Source organism: Aotus nancymaae, unplaced genomic scaffold (assembly GCF_030222135.1).
Source record: "Aotus nancymaae isolate 86718 unplaced genomic scaffold, 86718_ANA_hifiasm-v0.15.2.pri h1tg000022l_1, whole genome shotgun sequence".
NCBI classification, from domain to species: Eukaryota; Metazoa; Chordata; class Mammalia; order Primates; family Aotidae; genus Aotus; species Aotus nancymaae.
This window is the reverse complement of record NW_026988435.1, coordinates 26,759,191-26,779,922: the sequence shown is the minus strand read 5'-3', so window position 1 is coordinate 26,779,922 and position 20,732 is coordinate 26,759,191. Positions and strand designations below refer to the sequence as shown.

The 20,732-nt window shown below is 35.4% G+C and overlaps 1 pseudogene; it reads left to right on the top strand.

Moving 5' to 3' along the window:
* Nucleotides 1-3,368: 3,368 nt before the first annotated feature.
* LOC105711822 (E3 ubiquitin-protein ligase RNF114-like) lies at nt 3,369-15,342 on the top strand (annotated as a pseudogene).
* The last annotated feature ends 5,390 nt before the right edge of the window (nt 15,343-20,732 follow it).

The following is a 20,732-nucleotide window of genomic DNA, read 5'->3' as shown; positions in this document are numbered from 1 at the left end:
AGAAATCAAATAATTTTTGTGATCATTGTTAGTTTAGCAGCATTTAGTCTGAGCTGAAATACTGTAATAAGATTAATTTTTTTTTTCTAAATTGTACTTTAGGTTCTGGGGTACATGTGCAGATTATACAGGATTGTTGCATAGGTACACACATGGCAATGTGGTTTGCTGCCTCCATCTCCCCGTCACCTACATCTGGCATTTCTGCCCGTGTTATCCCTCCCCCACCACCGGTGTCCCTCCCTTGCCCCCTACAAACAGACCCTAGTGTGTGATGCTCCCCTCCCTGAGAAGCTCAATGGTTAAAAGTCAGCTTATGTAAAAGATTAACATCTAAGGGGTGTGTGTGTGTGTGTGTGCGCGCGCGCGCGCGCATGTTTGTATTTGAAAGGCCTTCATGTTTTGGAGGGTTTTTTTGTATGACTGTTTTTCTCTCCTAAGACCTTGTCTTTTGTCTTTTTTGAGCAAAAGTTTTGTTTTTTTTTCTTTTTCTTCTTGGTTGACTGAATTTTGTTTTCACCTAATTTTTTGACTAAAATAGTTATTGCAGCAGAGGCTACTCCTGGGTTTTTAAACCATTATATAACTTAGTTTAAATTATCAGTAATTATGATAATTGTTATGTTAAAGTTGTTGTGTGCCACAGAGGTATATATTTCAATATGAGAGTATTGTGTTTCCACTTAAGAAAATAATGTCAATTCTAATTGAATATGACTGGCTGAACTTTAAACATTTTAAAAGCCATGTGATTTGTAATGAATTCTATTATCAGCATATTAGTCTGCAAGAGCTGCCATAACAAATTACCACAGATTGTATGGTTTATAAAACAGATATATATATGTATTTTATCATAGTTCCCAATGCTGAAAGTCTAAGATCAAGGTGTCAACACATTTGGCTTACCCTGAGGCCTCTCTGCTTGGCCTACAGATGGCCACCTTCTTTCCGTATTCTCATGTGTCACATTTCTAGTGTTTCTCCCTCTCCCTAGAAGGACACTAGTCATATTGAAGTAAAGCCCCAACTTTATGACTTCATTTAACCTTAATTGTCTCTTTAAAGGTTCTATGGCCAAATAGAGTCACATTACAAATTAGGACTCCAACATACAAATTTGAGGGAGGGGCACAATTCAGTTCATAGCAATCAGTTTCTGAAAAAATATAGGGTAAGATATCACTCACATTTTTGCATGGAACAATAAACTTTAAATAATAAATCGAAATTGAATATTTAAATTGCATCAAGGTTATTAAAAAGATGAAATATTAAAAACCTTTTCTGCTTCAGATTAAGTTGCATTGTGATTACAATAAATTTATTTAATGTTATGACCTGTCACTTTAAAACTACCAAGTTTCCTATTTTCTATTTTTCTATAATTTTATTCATTTAATTCGGATCCTTAAGTTTATTAATAGCATTGGCCAAAGGAATCTTTTGATTATTTAATTATTTGTATGTGATGTGATCTCCTAATAACCATCTCTTATTTTAAGTGTTACATTTTTTATGTATGTGTTGGCTGTTAGCTAATATTTTAATTTGATTATCAGATAACTGCATTTCAATTTTTATATGATTTCTATCACATTGTTGCTTTTCATTTGCTATTTTCTACCCAATTGCCTCCCTATGCTTTAAGTCCCCTATGCTTTCTAAGATTGTAATTGTCTTTGCTGTTTTTCATTGCTAAACCTTGAAATTTATGAGTTTATCTTTTTAAATGAAATTAACATAAGTAAGGACAGGCGAGGTGGTTCATGCCAGTAATCCCAGCACTTTGGGAGGCCTTGGTGGGTGGATCATGAGGTGAAAAGATTGAGACCATCCTGGCCAACATACTGAAACCCTGTCTCTACTAAAATACAAAAAATTAGCCAGGCATGGTGGTGCACGCCTGTAGTCCCAGCTACTCAGGAGGCTGAGGCAGGAGAATCGCTTGAACCTAGGAGGCAGAGATTGCAGTGAGCCGAGATCATGCCACTGCACTCCAGCCTGGCAAAAGAGCAAGACTCGGTCTCAAATAATAATAATAATAATAATAAATTAATTAACCAAAGTATTTAATACTGTTACTCTTACTCTGTGTTGAGCTTTAGCTATCTCCCAGTAGGATTATTATGTAATGTTTTAATTATAGATAGTGTGTGTGCATGTTTAATATAGATATTCTTAAATGTATTAGATCCATGAAGGATTAATATCGTTTTCAAAACTATCATGTAATTGTTATTTTTTGTAACACTCTTTATATATGGTTATATTTTTGACATTTTATTTTAGTGTAATATAATCACATAGGCTTGTCTGCAATATTTCAACATGTTTATAGTTCGTCAAAACTGTGCCTAATGAGACTACCTGAGATCTACACTTATCTCTTTTCCATGAACACTTGAAATAATTATTGATTTTATATTTTGAGAGGTGTGTGTTTTATTTATTTCTTTCTTTTATTCTAATTTTACTTTTTTCCTCTATGGAAATTAAGCTGCTGTGGGTTGAGGCCAGTTCAATTCTTATTTAAGCTGTAGAACTGATATATTTACTCTCCTTTCTCCCATCTCTGTTAGCTCACCCTCAGCACACCTTTTTCTCTTCTAAATTAATAATTAAATATCTTTTTCCAGTGTGTACCTACACCTGAAAAAAGAAAGGAAAAAACTGAATTGCACAGGATAAATTTCTAGCTAAAAATAATGAATTAAATTGAATGAACTTTCATATACAATGTCTTCAACCTTCTAATGCTAGTTAAATTACTGCTGCAGAACATTGTGCTAAATTTGCATGCAATTTTTAAATTCCTGGATGTATATTAAAAAAAAAAACTAATGATTTACTGTTTCTCCTAATCCTTGGCACAGGTTAAAAGGAACTTGGTCTCTCTTCATGGGTAGGGCAGCAATGAAAAAAGTAAAGAGGGGAAATCTGTTGTACTGATACTCATTTTCAGATCTATATATAGTTCAAAGATAATGACTCTTATTTTGTGGACATATTTAGGTTATTATGCTGACAAACTCAAAACTAATGAGCCCTTTTCAATCAAAAACAATGTTCAAGTTTTGGTTTCCATCTAACATTTTCTATATACATTGACCTCTGTTGCGGTTAGCATATCCTTTGTAGAACCAATTTAATACATGTTGATTTTTGTTTTTCTGATTGGAATAAGGATTCTAGATTGAAGAAGCAGCATTTTTGTCTCCTTGCTTATTTAAATAAAACTTTTCACAGAACCCATTAACTGAGATGTTTAACAGTGTCATTTACAGAAGCTTTGTGATAAGCACGAAAATATTTGCAAAGAACTACTTTTATGTAGTGAATAGCTGATAGAGGCAGAAGACAGCCAAATGGCTAGGCAAATAGGGAAAAGTCCCGGAAGAATTTCCAACCCTTCCTCCAAATCCTTACACCAGGTGAGTTTTGCAGATAGGGGAACCTGCCCAGGGGGCTTGTTTGGGCATTCCCCACATGCACTGGGTGAATGGGGTGTAGCCACCAGGAATTCACACTTTATGTGTGGGAAGAGCCTTGCCTCTTCGACTAATGTGTTGTGGCCCAGCATTCAATTTTGTGAGGAAGTAACCTGAGTGTAGGATCTCTCTCTTTGTCGAGAGATTTCCTTTCACTTAATATATTCCACCCTCTTCACTCTTCAATGTGTCAGCGTGCCTAATTATTCCTGGTCATGAGACAAGACATGGATTTAGCTGAACTGAGGAGCAAAAAATCCTGCATCATAGTGATCTGTAAAACATGTTGTTGTAACTGCCCAAGGGTTTCACCTTGCCTGCAGGCTAGACAGAACCAATAAATCAATATAGAGGAATTGCAATAGAGAAACAGTAATTGATGCAGAGCCAGCCGTATGGGAAGACACAGTTTTATTATTACTCAAATCAGTCTCCCCAAGCATTCAGGAAGCAGAGTCTCTAAGGGTAACTTGATGGGTGGGGAGAAGCCATTGAGCCAGGAGTGCTGATTGGTCAAGAATGAAATAATGAGAAGTTGAAGCTATCTTCTTGTGCAGAGTCAGTTCCTGGGTGGGAGCCACAAGATCAGATGAGCCAGTTTATTGATCTGCGTGTTGCCAGCTGATCCTTCAAGTGCAGGGTCTGCAAAACATCTCAAGCAGTGATATTAGGAGCAGTTTAGAGAGGGTCAGAATGTTGTAGTCTCCAACTGCATGAGTCCTAAACCATAATTTCTAATCTTGTGGCTACTGTTAGATCTACAAAGGCAATCTAGTCCCCAGACAAGAAGGAGGTCTGCTTGGGAAAGGGTTGTTACCATCTTTGTTTAAACTATAAACTAGTAAGTTTACCCTATACCTAAAGTTAGTTCAGCCTATGCCCATGAATGAACAAGGACAGCTTGGAAGTTGGGAGCAAGATAGAGTCAGTTAAGTTAGGTTTTTTTCACTGTCTCAATTATAATTTTGCAAAGGCAGTTCCCTTGTTTCAGATAAGCAACCTAGTTAAGAGAAAAATAGACACTTAATAAATATTAGTATTTTTACTTTATTTAACTGTGTCACAGAGTACTTAATGCGTTGTTCATATATTTTTATAACTAGAAAACTGAAAAATTTACCAAAAATATACAACTCGTCAATTTATTAAAAGGTATTGAAAAAAATGCCTTTGCAAAATTATGACAATAGGAGAATTCTGACATGGCTGACTCCATCTTGCTTGTAGTCTCATAGACTGGTTATCTTTGCTTATTCCTGGGCATGGGCCAAGCAATCTTTGGGAGAAATTTATTATATAGTTTGAATGATAATAGCCATTCCCAAGAACTAAACTGCTCTTGGAAAACCAAGGAAAGGTCACCAAGTTAGAAGAATAAGAAGGACATGAATTCTGCTAAGATGTAGGTGTAGCTAAATAATTAACCAGCCATGAACTGGCCATCACAAGATTTGCAACTTCCATAATACTCTTGCAGATGACATTACTATTGTAGAGCTGAGGCTTGGCCTTTTGAGATGTCTTCTTAGATTTTTGAATTTCTGATGATCCAATGGACCAACCTAAACTTGTCAACTTGTCCTGTGGCCTCCACCGAGGAACTGACTTAGTGCATGAGAACATCTCAGACTCACTATGATTTCATCTCCAACCTGACATATCGGCACTCCTCATACTTTCTCCCACTGCTGACTAAACTATGTTTGAAAAACCCCTAACCTCCAAGCCTTCAGTGAGATTAATTTAAGTAAAAACTCCATCTCTTGCATGTTGTTGCCAGCCTTGCATCAACTAAACTGTCTTTAATTCAATGCCATTATCTCATCAGATTGATTTTGTCTGTGCAGTGGGCAGGAAAAATCCATCAGGTTACAGTAGGACTCCATGATATCCTTATTTCACATTGCATGCCTGTAACAAAACATCTCATGCACTCCATAAATCGAGACACTTGCTATGTACCCCCACTTTTTTTTTGAGATAGAATCTTGCTTTTTTGCCGAGGCTGGAATGCAGTGGCGCAATCTCAGCTCACCACAACCTCCGCCTCCCGGGTTGAAGCAATTCTCCTGCCTCAGCCTCCCGAGTAGCTGGGATTACTGGCATGTGCCACCACGCCCAGCTAACTTTTGTAGTTTTAGTAGATATGAGGTTTCACCACGTTGGCCTGGATGTCTCCATCTCTTGACCTTGTGATCCGCCCAAAGTACTGGGATTACAGCCGTGAGCCACCGTTCCCCGCCATACCCACACACATTTTTAAAAATTTTAAAATATTTTAAAAAGAGCTTTGAAAACATTGTGTTAATATTTGTTTGATTATCCAACACAAAATGATACCGGCCCTCCCCATTATTTCCAGTATCTTTTAAATTATCCCGTTGTTTCACATTTTATATTAGATTGTAGAAATAGGTTAACATTTGTGCTCATTTTCGCCTTTTAGCTGGCTTCTTTTTTAATGTTTCTGGAGTTGGTAAAGTGAATAAAAATTACTTTGATATCCTGTCAAAATGCTTATTGATGTTGGACCTAATTATAAAAAAAAATCGTCAAAGGTTCTTTTAAAATTAACGTAAACATCTGGTAGAATATAAACTTCACAGAAAATTAAAGTTGTGGAGTGACCTTTTAGATGTGGAACTAGGATAAATAAGAATCATTATCAGTTTAAACATATTAAGATTTTTCAAACATGAATACATTTTAATGTTCAAAATTAATTGCTTTAAACTTCTGGAGCAAAGAGGGAAATTGAAAAGATAAGATACAGACACATACTTAATGCAGTTACCATGTACCTTTTAAAGTCTTCGTCTTAAATGGATTCCAACATAACTTTCCTCAAAGAAAAAAATCAGATTGACTTTACTCAGAAGGTCTGTGCATTTGAACTTAGTTGTTTGGAGCAATATGCTGCCATATTTCTTGATTAGGAAGATCTAGAGAAAGTGACAGAAAAGAATGATGTGATTAAGAGAATGAAAAAATGTAAAATAACATACTCTGGTAACAATTGTTAGTAAATTGTTAGTAAAATGATAAATGTTTTTAAATGATGTAAAATATGGCATGAAGAATAAGTAATACAAATGAGTAATAATTAACTTATGAAATCTTGGATAATGCTGGCTGGGCAAGGTGGCTCATGCCTATAATCCCAGCATTTTGGGAGGCAGAGGCAGCGGTATTACATGAGGCCAGGTGTTAGAGATCAGCTTGGACAACATGGCGGAACCCTGTCTCTACAGAAAATACAATAATTAGCTGGGCATGGTGGCATATGCTTGTAGTCCAAGCTTCTCAGGAGGCTGAGGTGGCAGGATCACCTGAGCCTGGGCAGGTCTAGGCTGCAGTAAGCTGTGATTGTGTCACAACACTCCAACCTGGGCAACAGAGTGAAACCTTTTCTCCAAAACAAAACAAAACCTTGAATACATAGCATTGTGTATGGAATCATACTTGCTAATAATGTTTCATAAGAAAGCACAATATTCAAATTGGAATAATCATGAATATTATTTGAATATTATAATGGAGGTCAATATTATATAATTTGTCTGTCAATTTTAAGCATAGTAATTTTAAGAGATGCATGTTTGAATGTCTCAATATGTACTTCACACCCACACCCAACCATATATATAATCTCCTCTGGCTAAATACCTACTTTGACTTTTTGTAAAAAACTGAGGTTCTTATAAATTGTCATAAAATGCTACTAAGTTTTAAAATTTATTTTCCATGATTGTAATTGCTGCATAGATTAATACTTTCAGATAAAAATGTTGACTCTTCATAAGAAAACCTATTTTCTGAATTCATTTTAAATTTGCATCAGTAAATTTTAAAACTATCACAGCTAAGAAATTGGAGTGTTAAAATCACTTATACTGTCAAGTAGAAATGTTATTGGAATTTATGACTTTCAAATGAATGACTAATATTTTTAAAAAATCACCAAGTTAAACAATGGAATTTTTTATATCTGATCTACCTTTTAAACTGTTTATAAATATTATAAAATACTGATTTTGTCTTGTAATAATTTGTAATTTTATTCTGTTCCATAACTAAATGTATAAATGTATGTTCCAAGATTTTCAGTACAATCTTAAATAGAATAATAACTATGTTTCAAAACTTTTCTTAAGTCAAAATAAATGTCTTTTATGCTTGAACAGTAACCATGATACTTTTATAGATTTTTGCTACATATTTTAATCATAAAATAAAATTAGCATAAAATAAAATAAATTTAAATAAAATTAAAATTAAATTAAACAGGAGAATTAAAATTAAATTAAAAAGGAGAAAATTAATTTTATCCTTTCTAAAAATAATTGGGACAAGTTTAGGTTAGAATAGTTTCTTTCTTGGCCGGGTGTGGTGACTCACGCCTGTAATCCTAGCACTTTGGAAGGCTGAGGCATGCAGATCACCTGAAGTCAGGAGTTCAAAAGCAGGCTGGCCATCATGGTGAAACCCCAACTCCACTAAAAATACCAAAAAATAAAATAGGTAGGCATGGTGGTAGGCACCTGTAATCCCAACTGCTCTGGAGGCTGAGGCAGGAAAATCACCTGAATCTGGGAGGTGGAGGTTGCAGTGAGCCAAGATCACACCACTTCACTCCAGCCTGGGTAACAAAGCAAGACTCCGTCTCAAAAAAAAAAAACAAAAAAAAAACCCAAAAAAACAGTTTCCTTCTTGAATGGAGGAATTAACATTTATAACCTTGAAAGCTGGGTATGTAAACTAAATCACTGACTGAATGTTTCTAACTTTTATATACAAGTTGCGTTTTTTGTTTGCCAAAGTTACTATGAGAAATTAGTGTATGTTTTATGACAATTAACATTAAAATATATGAGTGTGACATTGTTCCCAATGCTTCCTTGTGGTCTTGTGATTCTCTACTGAAACTATTTATGGCAAGTCAACCCCTAACCCTCTACCTCCGATTCTCACTTTGACTCATGTATTTACTGCTGTCTCCCCTTTTTTAACTTTCTTGCAAGTTTTTCCCCATTCATTATTTTCAAATTATCTTTTTGAAAAAAAATTCTATTTTTTTTTACTTCTCAATCTTAGAGTTTGCTGTCATTTTTTTTTTTTTTTTTTTTTTTTTTGAGACGGAGTTTCGCTCTTGTTACCCAGGCTGGAGTGCAATGGCGCGATCTCGGCTCACCGCAACCTCCGCCTCCTGGGTTCAGGCAATTCTCCTGCCTCAGCCTCCTGAGTAGCTGGGATTACAGGCACGCGCCACCATGCCCAGCTAATTTTTTGTATTTTTAGTAGAGACGGGGTTTCACCATGTTGACCAGGATGGTCTCGATCTCTTGACCTCATGATCCACCCGCCTCGGCCTCCCAAGCTGTCATTTTTTAATTTTTATTTTTACTACTGCTTTATGGTTAGAGCATATTTTGTTTGGTTTTCCTACCTAGCTTAAATGTTTTTAAAGTTTGCCCTTTTTCTTCCTCACTTTTGCTTTCCTTCTCTTTATTTTTACCTGTATCTGTAGATCTGCTTTAGAAGGTCTCTTCTAAAGAAGAATGAAGTGTAATATTTTCTGTTCAATTTCAATCTTTATTATAAAAATACATTTAGTCCAATTATGTTGATTGTGATTGCTTATATGTGTATACATTTCTACCACTTAAATGTGTGCTTTTTATTATTCTGCCTTCTGCTAAATTGGTTCCATTTTTTAAATTTGTAATCCTAAAGTCCATTTGTATTCTTTAGTGACACATTTAACAATTTAACATGTATGCTTAACCTACTGCACATTTAACAAATATATTTACTCTCCTTCCAAACAACACAAGGAAAATAAAGGACTTTCTCACCCACCCCACCTCCCCTTGGACACAGTTTATTGGCTTGCATTGCCCGGTAACTTAATCTGGTCCTGTTGAGTATCATCATAATTTAGAATTTTTTTTCGTGTGTTTTATATGTTACAACTAATGTCTTCATTTATTTAGAGGCTAGCTTCTTCCTTTGTTAAACGTTCTATATTGAATCTTACATATTCATTTTGAGAAACTTTTTTTTCATTTTGAAATTTATTCACTGACTTTTAGTGAACATCTTATAGTTCTAAATAACTTTTTTGTATTTTTTCTTCTGAAAATGTTTCTGTTTTGCCCTAATTCAAAATTTTTAATTAAATTGGTTACTGTAGTATAATAAATGTAACACTTAATAAAGCCAAAAAACAATAGAAAGCCCTAATTTTAATCAACTGCAATTATTAGTTGGAACTGTGCAGTAGCAACATTGTATGTAATGACCCAGAACACCTGGACCTGGCAGTGCCATTCTGGAAATGTCAGATTTATGTTCCTGTCCACATGTTCACTGGTTAATGAATGTCTGGAAGCGACTTTCAAAGTGTATCCTGCCTTCACTAACTGCAGAACATGCATTGGGAAACTCTTACTGAAACTGAAAACAGAAACTTTCATGGTAACCTCAGACAAGCCATGATTTTTTTTTCTGATAACTAAATCGTTTTCTATAGAGTAAAACATATTCTATGGAATCTTTTAAATTATTTGTTCTACAATAAATACACAGTTCTACTGGATGCACATTTTCTTTCAACATCTGAAAGACATTTTCTAATTGACTTTTGGCTTCTTTTTTCATTCTTGAGAAATTGCTTGTCAACCTTGTTATCATTTTTTTGAAGACAATTCAACAGATCTTGCTTCATAAATTACTCTCTAGTGATACTATTATTTACCTAGTTACTAAGATACTTCTGTTTGTGCTGATGAATAGATATTGTGCTTTCTACATCATGGATTTCTTCAGTCCTAGAAAATTCTCAAATAGTATGTGTGTATGTATACACACACACACCTATATACACACACAAACACACATATAATATTACTTCTCTTTCATATGTTATCTCGAATCATCCACTTGATTAGTTTATATGAAGAGCAAATTTTAAAGCATCTTTTAATTCAGTATTCCATAGTCCTTTTCCTCTGTTGTTAATATGTGGTGAAATCTATTTTTTTCACATTTCTCTCTCTCTCTCTCTCTCTCGCTCTCTCTCTCTCCGCCTCCCTCCCTCTCTCTTCCTCTCATTTTGTTTTTGGTCTTGTCTGTTTAATTTGCTGTTTAATTTTGCTATTTGATATTCTCACTAGCAGAAGTCATTGAAGAACTATCAGTTTGTTTGTTTCTATTGCTTTTTATTCATTGTGTTTCCCTCTAGCTCCATACATTGCATTTAACCCACTCATAATTTTCCATAGAAGCTAGAATGGTTAACTTTATATGTCAACGTGCTGAGTTAAGAAATACCCAGAAAACTGATAAAACATGATTTCTGGGTGTTACCTCATCCACCAAACCATATAGATGGGCATGTACAGCAATACTCCACTATTGAAGTGTAAACATACTTAAAATTTTTGTTTCTTTTTCTGCAAAAAAGAGTAGTGTCAGTGTGTTTTTGGTTGTTCAAAGGAAAGTTGTAACATATTAGGTGAAATTATGACTTTGCTATTGTCTTTATTTGAAGGTTAAATATAGCATAATGAAATACATGTGGGTGCCAATTTGACACAGGACGGACTTGTGATGCTTACTTTTCTACATGAATTTGACTGGGTTAAGGGATATCCAGAAGCTTGTAAACCATTCTTTTCTGGGTGTGGCTGTGAAGGTGTTTCTGGAAGAGATTAGCATTTTAATCAGGAAACTGAAAAAGAAGATATGCCCTCATTAATTTGGGTAGGCATCATTTAATCTGTTGAGCGATCAGTACAACGAATTGTCTACAGTAAGAACAAATTTGCTCTCCATTCTTGAGCTGAGACATCCATCTTCTCCTGCCCTCAGTTTGAGTTACAGCATTGGCTCCCCTGGTTCCCCATCCCATGGACTCAAACTGAATGACATCTCCAGGTTTTCTGGTTCTCCAGCTTGAAGAGAACATACTTTAGAACTGCTCGTGCTCCATAATCACTTGAGCTGATTCTTATTATATATACTCTCTTGTTTCTGTTTCTCTGGAGAACCCTGACTAACACAAAAGCTATTATCTTTAAACATATAATACTATGCAATTATAGATTGAATTTCCTGTTTATCTTCTCCACTAGAATCCACATTCCATGTGTGCAGGGATTATATTTTCTTTGTTGCTTACTATAGCATACCTAGAATCTAGAACAGTACCTAGTATCAAGTACTCAAATAGTATTTGTTGACTTAGTGCTGAAAAACCAGAGTTTTTTTTTTTTTTACATTATAATTTTTGTTTGTTTAAAACATGCTTATTTGAACTTTTTCTGGAAATTGTAACCACTCTGTTTTAATATTTATTCCCACAGGGAGAGTTTTAAGTCATTCTCTGAATATGATTATGGGAAATATAGGGCACTTGAAACGAAATTTACCATATTGAGATTCTTTGTTCGTGTCACTTGGTGTGAACGTTGACCTCGAACTCACACGGATGCCCATTACTCTTTAAGGATTCCCAAAGAAAACCTTGTCAGTCACTCATAAACTAGTGGCAAGTGTCACTTTCTCTCCTTTTGGATGTAAGATTTTCCTTTATTTTTGTTTCACCTGGTAGATCATCTTCCATTGAGGGTTTTGTTGGCATGGACCTTTTGTTTTTAATAATTCGGCCTTATGCCCAATCTCTTCCTACCAGTGCAACCGTGAAAACTCATCCCATTATGATACAGTGACTGGTACTTGCCTTATAGTAGCTCCCGGCTTTGGCAGCCACTTTAAATATATGTTGACATTTCATATTTGGAATTTAAAGATTTATTATACTTTCTTTCAATGTTGTGTATGCTTTTAAAAAACCTTTTAAATAATTATTTTTTAGCATTTAGCTATTTACATTAATCATTTTTCAGGTAACTAAATTTAAAATTGTTGGAATTGTTTACAAATTTTTAAAAATCAAATTACAATAAAAAATCAAATTAAAAATTAAGCTAATACAAATATTTTTTAAAAATCACTAATGGGCCATTCCAGTAGCTATTTCTATTCTTATCCATATTCTAAAAATTTTTTACTAACCTAGAGATGTAGCACCAATTAAGACAACCAGTTTTGTTTATTCTATTATTTTTTTCTTATGTGGAACACTACATACATTTTTCACAGTCTAAAATATATGAAATATCAATAATACTGAGAATATATTCAGTACTAAGAAAAAAATAAATCTTCTTTCCTGGCAGGAGGTTCAGTTCTATTTTCCCTTGCCTCTCCTACAATAGTACTTAAATACTGGTACATTTTAAACTCTCTTGAAGAATTGATCTGACAACCTCTTTAATATTTGACATATGCTACATGACATGAGATTGGCTCTTTGATTTGTTGTAAATTTATGAGATTAGTTAGGTTTTGATCACAGAAGTCCTATAAATGTTTATAAGCAAAAGCAAAGAATCAATGCTTTATACCTTATTTTGAGGTTAGGGCTATTATTCAGATTTTCAAAGGAGAAAAAGAATGTTACATTTACTGTGATAAAAGTTTAAAAGGCTTCTTGAGGAGTACAGTAGTTATTAAATGGATACACTTATTCCTTAATAAAAATAATATAAAGTAAATAAATGGTAGTCAAGTGTATTTTACCATGTTTACATTTAAATAATTTCATTGAGAAATGCATAGTTCACTTTGATTTTTTTATTATTATTATACTTCAAGTTCTGGGGTACATGTGCAGATCTTGCAGGATAGTTACATAGGTATACCATGCCATGGTGATTTGCTGCCTCCATCCCCCTGTCACCTACATTAGGTATTTCTCCTAATGTTATCCTTCTCCAAACTCACCACCCCCTGCTATCACTCCCTTAGCCCCCAACCCCCTAGTGTGTGATGTTCTCCTCCTTGTGTCCATGTGTTCTCATTGTTCAATACCCACTTATGAGTGAGAACATGTGGAGTTTGATTTTCTCTTCTTGTATCATGTTTGCTGAGAATGATGGTTTCCAGATTCATCCATGTCCCTGCAAAGGACACAAACTCATCCCTTTTTCATGGCTGCATAGTATTCCATGGTGTATATGTGTTGCATTTTCTTTATCCATTCTATTCTTGATGGGCATTTGGGTTGGTTCCAAGTCTTCGCTATTGTAAATAATGCCACAATGAACATATGTGTGCGTGTGTCTTTATAATAGAAAGATTTATAATCCTTTGGGTATATACCTAGTAATGGGATTGCTGGGTTTAATGTGAATAAATTTTCTGTTGCTATTTGGACGTGAAAACAGATTTTCCCCAATTCTATGACATGAATATAGGAATGAACTAGATCACCAAAAAATTTGAAGTATACTTTTTAAACAGAAAGTTTATTGAAATTTTTAAAAAATGAATTAATTATTCATTTAATAATTGCCTGCAAATTGGATGCCATTTTTAACCTTAAAAGAGAAAATATGTGGTGGCATTCTAGTTAATAAAATACTTACCACTTTGATAAAAAATTACCTGGCTGTGCAGCTGTATGAGATAGAGATGCAATTTGTGATAATTCCTTCTTTATTGGTGTTCCAGTAAGATATCAGGGGTTCAATTACCTACTTGTCACTTTCTAAATGTTGATTAGCTTATTTTCTTCTCATCTTTTCCTTGACACTATTGATTTTTCTGTTAAACTAGAGAAGAAAACAAATTAGAACAAAAATGTAAAACAAAAGTTGTTTCTATGAAGTATAGCACTCTAGGTTTTGAAGCAAAAAAGAACAGAAGTATCACCCTATACAGAGTATTTCACTCTATGTATGCATTACTTCTTTGTAAGAAACATTTATTTTCCACATTTAAAAATTTTCATGGACAAAGGATTGAATTCTTCACTTGCTTGTTGTCTTATTTAATTTTCTGCTGCTCTAGCAGAATATCACCAACTTGCTAAGTTATAAACAATAGAAGTTTATTTGGTTCCTGGTTCTGGAGGCTGAAAGTTTAATATTCGGTGGCCACATATGGTGAGGACTTTCTCACTGCATCATAAAATGACAGAAGAGAAAGTGAGTGCACAGAACACTTATGACCTAATCACTTCTTAAAGATCCTATTTGTGAGCAGCAAGGTGGCGGCGCAACAGCAGGACCGGGAGAGTACTGCGCAGCTGGCGGGGCCGGCGGTGGAGGCTGACCCCCTTGGCCGCTTCACGTGTCCCGTGTGCTTAGAGGTGTACGAGAAGCCGGTACGGGTGGCCTGCGGACACGTCTTTTGCTCTGCATGCCTGCAGGAACGTCTGAAGCAGAAGCAGCCTGTCTGTGGCGTGTGTCGCAGCGCTCTGGACCCTGGCGTCCGAGCCGTGGAGCCCCAGCGGCCGATCAAGAGCACAGAGACTTCTTGCCATGGCTGCCGTAAGAATTTCTTCCTATCCAAGATCCAGGCCCACGTGGCTACTTGTTCTAAATACTAGAATTACATCATGGAAGATGTGAAGGCCACCACTAAGGATGCGTCTCTTCAGCCAAGGAATATTCCAAACCGTTACACCTTTCCTTGTCCTTACTGTCCTGAGAAGAACTTTGATCAGGAAGGACTTGTGGAGCACTGCAAATTATTCCATAGCGTGGATACCAAATCTGTGGTTTGTCTGATATGTGCCTCGACCCTCTAGGGAGACCCCAACTACCGCAGCGCCAACTTCAGAGAGCACATCCAGCGCCGGCACCGGTTTTCCTAGGACTCTTTTGTGGATTACGATGTTGATGAAGAGGACATGATGAATCCGGTGTTGCAGCGCACCATCTTCGACCAGTGGGCAGAGTCTGTGCTTGCTGTCTGTCTCAGGGCTTCCATAACGTATTAAACGTGAAACCTATGATTCCTATACTTTAACTGTTCAACAGACCTGAAAATGAGCAATGACACTGGGACAGGGTGACTTCTGACAGGAGAAATGGGTCCCCAGGTCAGCCATCCTTTTCCCTTTGGGCTCTTGCCAAAGCTGTCTTCCTCTACTGTTCACCTTGTTTGCCACGTGGTCAAGTTCATATTGGTTCTTGGCTACTTCCAGGAACTTCTGCCTCCTCCTGCGGCAGAGAATCGAGCTTCTCCACCTCTTGTTTCCCACTCATTCCTCCCGTCCCGTGTTCGTCTCTTGGGTCTCCCAAGCCAGCCAGGGCCTTTTCTGGGTCATGAATAGCACAATGAAGCAAGTGTCTCCTTTCCTTGTCCCCGAGGTGTGTGGACTCTGGCAGCGATGCACCTGACCAGAGCTGAAGCTCCCGCTGGGTTGTGGGGTTGCCAGAAGCTGGGTTCCATCCCAGGGTACATGTCACTAGTCCTCTTGGGGTTTTGCACCATCTGATGCTGGAAGTTTTGAACAGAGATGTCTTCCTGTTACTACACATCCTTAGAGGTCACTGGTTCAGTCTTAAATGCCTGCATGGTGCCTTTTTAGGATAAGGTATAACCAGATATTTTTGGTGGAAGTGTTTCTAGGTTAGAGAAATTAAAGTCTATTTATCCATAAGTGGGGAGGAGGGTCAGCTAAGAAGTGGGAGGGCCAGAGCTTTTTGGTTCTGATTTACAAATTAATGAAGTAGTTTTAAACAACCCAGTCATGTTTACCTCTACATTTGGGAGCCTGCCTACATCCTTGTTCTAGAAGCACAAAAAGGAGTCCTCAGATGAATTAGAAGAAAGAGGTTTGGGGACTCAGCGGATCCTAGTTCTTTTACCTTCTGCTTGGTAACTTAGGTTAAACTGAGTATTGTTTTTCTATCGCAAATGTTTTCCTTATGACACTGGTTTCAACATGTAAAATGTGTTTGAAAACCTGGTTTGTAGTAGATGCAGAGAGGAGCTATAGGAAACCCAGTACCACCCGTGGTCTGTTCTGACGAGACATTGTTCATGAGGCACAGCACGTTGCATGATGAAAAGCTGTTGCTGGAAACTTGCTTTAGTAACAGCTCAAGAAGCTTGGAGTTCATATTTCACAAATATCAATATAAGACCAAGAGCTGTCAGCCTAAACTGTAGGAGCAGAAGCTCCGATTGACCAAAAGACACATGGGTTTATGTTGGTTCTCTGATGTCATACGTCTCTAATGAGGCTACAAGTGGCCTTGGGCTTGTAACTGCTGCTGTGGGGCTCCGTGCCTGCCAGTGAAGAGCTACAGATGCCAAGAAGCCAGCAAAGATGGGGCCTGCTGGAAAAAATAGTTCTTTCATTAGTATTTCTTGGGAGAACCCAGAAGTTAAGGTCAGCTTGCTCACTGTAATTTCTGGAAAAAGTTCACTCAGCCCTCCCTGAATTTAGATCATCTCAGAAGTCTGGAGGGAAATCTGACAAAACTTTCATTTGAGGGAGCCCATGTGAGTGTACGTTCACCTCACTGGTGGCACCAAGAAACTTACTTCCTTGTATTAAGTGTACTTCTTGTATTTCTAATAAGATGACTTTCCAGAAAGTGAGATTTGTTATGTTCTGGCTTTTAAAAGGTGAAATATAAATAAATTTCATAACTTATCCAACCGAAAAAAAAAAAAAAAAAGAAACCCAAATATAGACCAGATTTTTTTTTTTTTTAAGAATTTTTAAATAATCGAGTTCATTCTTAGTGTTTCCCCAGGGAGCTACCCTCTTCACCAAATAACTCCTAATCTGTTAGAAAATCACCCAAGCTTTAGTTCCTGGCTGCTATATTTCATTGCTGGAGACAGCTGTAGAGTAAATCAAGCATCAAATAGACTGTAATTCACCCACCTTTACACTGGTGTGCCTTTTACTGCAAGGTTATATAGATGTCATAGAATTACTTGATTAGCATTCTTTTAGGGTGAGCAAATTTCAGTGCAAATTCAGGAAGCTGAACTGAATCAATAGAGTTTGGATGACATGAAAATGAACTTTATTGAACACTACAGAGTACTAGCTATTATAAAATTCAGAATAGGAAAGAAATGGAAAATATGTTTCTTCCTTATTTTGTATTTTACTCTTAATAACATTATTTTGGGAATAAATTTGTCATACCTTTTTATTGCAAAGGAAATATTTTCTGGCCCTGCCTTAGACTCTAAGAGCCAGTGATTATGTGCTCACAGTATTTGTGAAGTATTGGATGACCAAAGCTCTTGAAGATCAGAAAAGCCAATGAGTGCAAGATCATTTAGAACCAGGGACTCCAATTTCAACAGTTTGTTTCTTTTTCTCATCTACCTGCTTTTCTCTGCATGTTGGCTCCATTCTCTCTTACTTCCAACCAGCTTTCTTAACTGACATATCAGAAATTCCAGCAGAGGAAAACAAGCAATCCTGGCTTTAGTTTAATGGTTTCCAGGAAAAGACATTCCTTTCTACAATCAACTATACCTAATAAACAGGCAGTTATATCAGAAACTAGAAGATCATATAGAAACATACTTGAAACTGGGATAACCTTCAGTTGGCACATAGAAAAGTACTGCTTTTATCTAATCTTTCTTTTATTTACTATCTTTCTTTTATTTACTAAAACAGACCTTTTATCTATCTTTCTTTTATTTTATTTATTTTCTCTTCTAAAGGAAGAGAAAGGATGCAGAGTAAATAAAATACAGATAAAAGATCTGTTCTAAAATTGGAGAAAACTTTAACAGCTCTCAATATTCAAGCTACTATATGTTGAGTATGACTCAGACATGCTTCTCAATTCTTTCTAGCAACATTTGTAGATATCTTCAGCCAATGTTTTTTTTCTGATTCTCCTTAGAGAATAAAAGTTTAAATAATTTCTCATAAACATCTCAATTTTAACATTATGTTTGCAGTTTTATTTTAATTCTACTTTATATAAAATGAGAAAATGAAGTAGAAAAGTATGAAAATGTGAATGTCATTTGTCATATAAATTTTTTCTCTCCTCTTAATACATCTCCTAATATCAACCTGTTCCTTTTCTCTTAAATCATTAAGTAAAAATCTAGTTTTCAAAGAGTAATATCTAAGGAATAAAATATACTATAAAACAGTATGAGAAAATCAATGAATAGTGTGGGAGGCCTTATGTGGGTGGGGCAGGGAGTCTATAGTATCTCTAATGTTTTTATTCAGTTATACTGTGAACCTAAAACTGCTATAAAAATTAAATGTATTGACTTTTGAAAAATAGATTTCTGGGTTGCAAGTGCAGTTTTGTTACATGGACATCATGTAGTGGTGAAGTCTAGGCTTTTAGTGGAGCTATCACCCAAATAATGTACATTGCACCCATTAAGTAATTTCTAATGTCTCATTACCCTCTCACCATCCCACCTTTCCAAGTCTCCAATGTCTGTTACTACACTCATTGTGTTTCTGTATATAGATTACTTAGCTCCCACTGGTCAGTGAGAACATACAGTATTTGACTTTCTGTTTCTGAGTTCACTTAAGATAATAGCATCTAGTTCCATCCATGTTGCTACAAAGAAGTGATTTTATTCTTTTTTAAGACTGAGTAGTGTTTCATTACCTTTTCATTTGTTTCAACCTATCATTTGTTGATGGAGACCTGGGTTGATTCCATATCTTTGCTATTGTGAGTAATGCTGCAGTAAATATACAAGTGCAGTATATTTTCTAATATAATGATTTATTTTCTATTGGGTCAATACCTAATAGTGGGATTGCTGGATTGAAATGGTTGTCCAATGTTTAGTTCTTGAGAAATCTCCATACTGTTTTCCATAGAGGGTTTACTAATTTATATTCTCACCAATAGTTTATGTGTTACATTTTCCCTATATCCTGGCCAACATCTGTTAATTTCTGACATTTTTTTTTCTTTTCTTTTGTGATGGAGTTTTTAACTTTTTGCCCTTGCTGGAATGCAATGGCGGTATCTTGGCTCACCACAACCTCTGCCTCCCAAATTCAAGCAATTCTCCTGCCTCAGCCTCCCGAGTATCTGGGATTACAGGCACGTGCCACTACATCCAGCTAATTCTGTATTTTTAGTAAAGATGGGGTTTCTCCATGTTGGTCAGGCTAGTCACGAACTCCCCACCTCAGGTGATCCACTCACCTCGGCTCCCAAAGTGTTAGGATTACAAGCGTGAGCCACCATGCTCGGCCAATTTTTGACTTTTTAATAATGACCACTCCACTTAGTGTAAAATGGTATTGTATTGTGGTTTTAATTTGCATTTCTCTGAAGATTAATAATGTTGAGCATTTTTTGTATGCTTTTTGGCCATTTGTATGCCCTCTTTTGAAAAATGTCATTTAAATTCAATAAGATAATATTTACATTTTCTCATACATTTAGTTAGAAATAGTGTATGCTATTGAAAAACTTACAAACTTAATTGATTTCATTTTAGTAAATACAATGCTGAGTATTATGTAAACTCAGAGAAAGAAAAACTCAAGATGAATATAATAAATTAAAAAGTTAAAAAAATAATGAATATTGTTAAGAAAGCTTTTAAGGGTTCAATATTTACACACAATTTTATGTGTTATATTAAAATTTAATAACAACACTAATTTTTGAATATGTCAAACATCTTATAAAATACATTAAGTAAAGTTATATATGTTAAACTCTTTTTAATGATGATTTATGAAGTTTTTGCACAAAAACATTGGTTTAAACTTAATGACTTTGGACAAATCAAACAAAATTTAGCAAATCAAATTATTAATCAGTGAAAAAGCATACTGAGGATCAGGTTAAATAATCCTCATCTTAGTAGCCTTGTCTGAATTTTGCAGGCAATTTCAATGAATCCCTAATAGATTCTTTTATATTGATGATCTTATATTATTTTATATTACTGTTCCTGAGTTTATGTTCTCTTCAAACAAATGTAATGGATGTCATTATTATCATCATATAGACAGCCAATTTTCTAGCACATGAACTATATTAGATAATTAACAAATGTTTTGAAATATTGACTACACAACTGATTACAAAAACTCCAATTCAAAAGTGGTTGTTTTCTTGGTACCAGGTTGATATAATTAGACCTGGTTATTTTCGGTTCCACAGAAATGATGATAATGAGATTACAGTCATTATTTTGGTTCTAAATGGATGAAATCAATAGAAAGTAAGATCAAGGAAAATGAAAATAAAATTAACAAAGAGCAACAAAACAAAATATTACATAAATTTGCTGGTTAATACTCTTAGGATAAATGAGCTGGTGTTTATATTGTATTGCAGTACTGCATAATATATTTTCTAAGAATTGTACTTTTTGTTTTTTTTGAGACAGAGT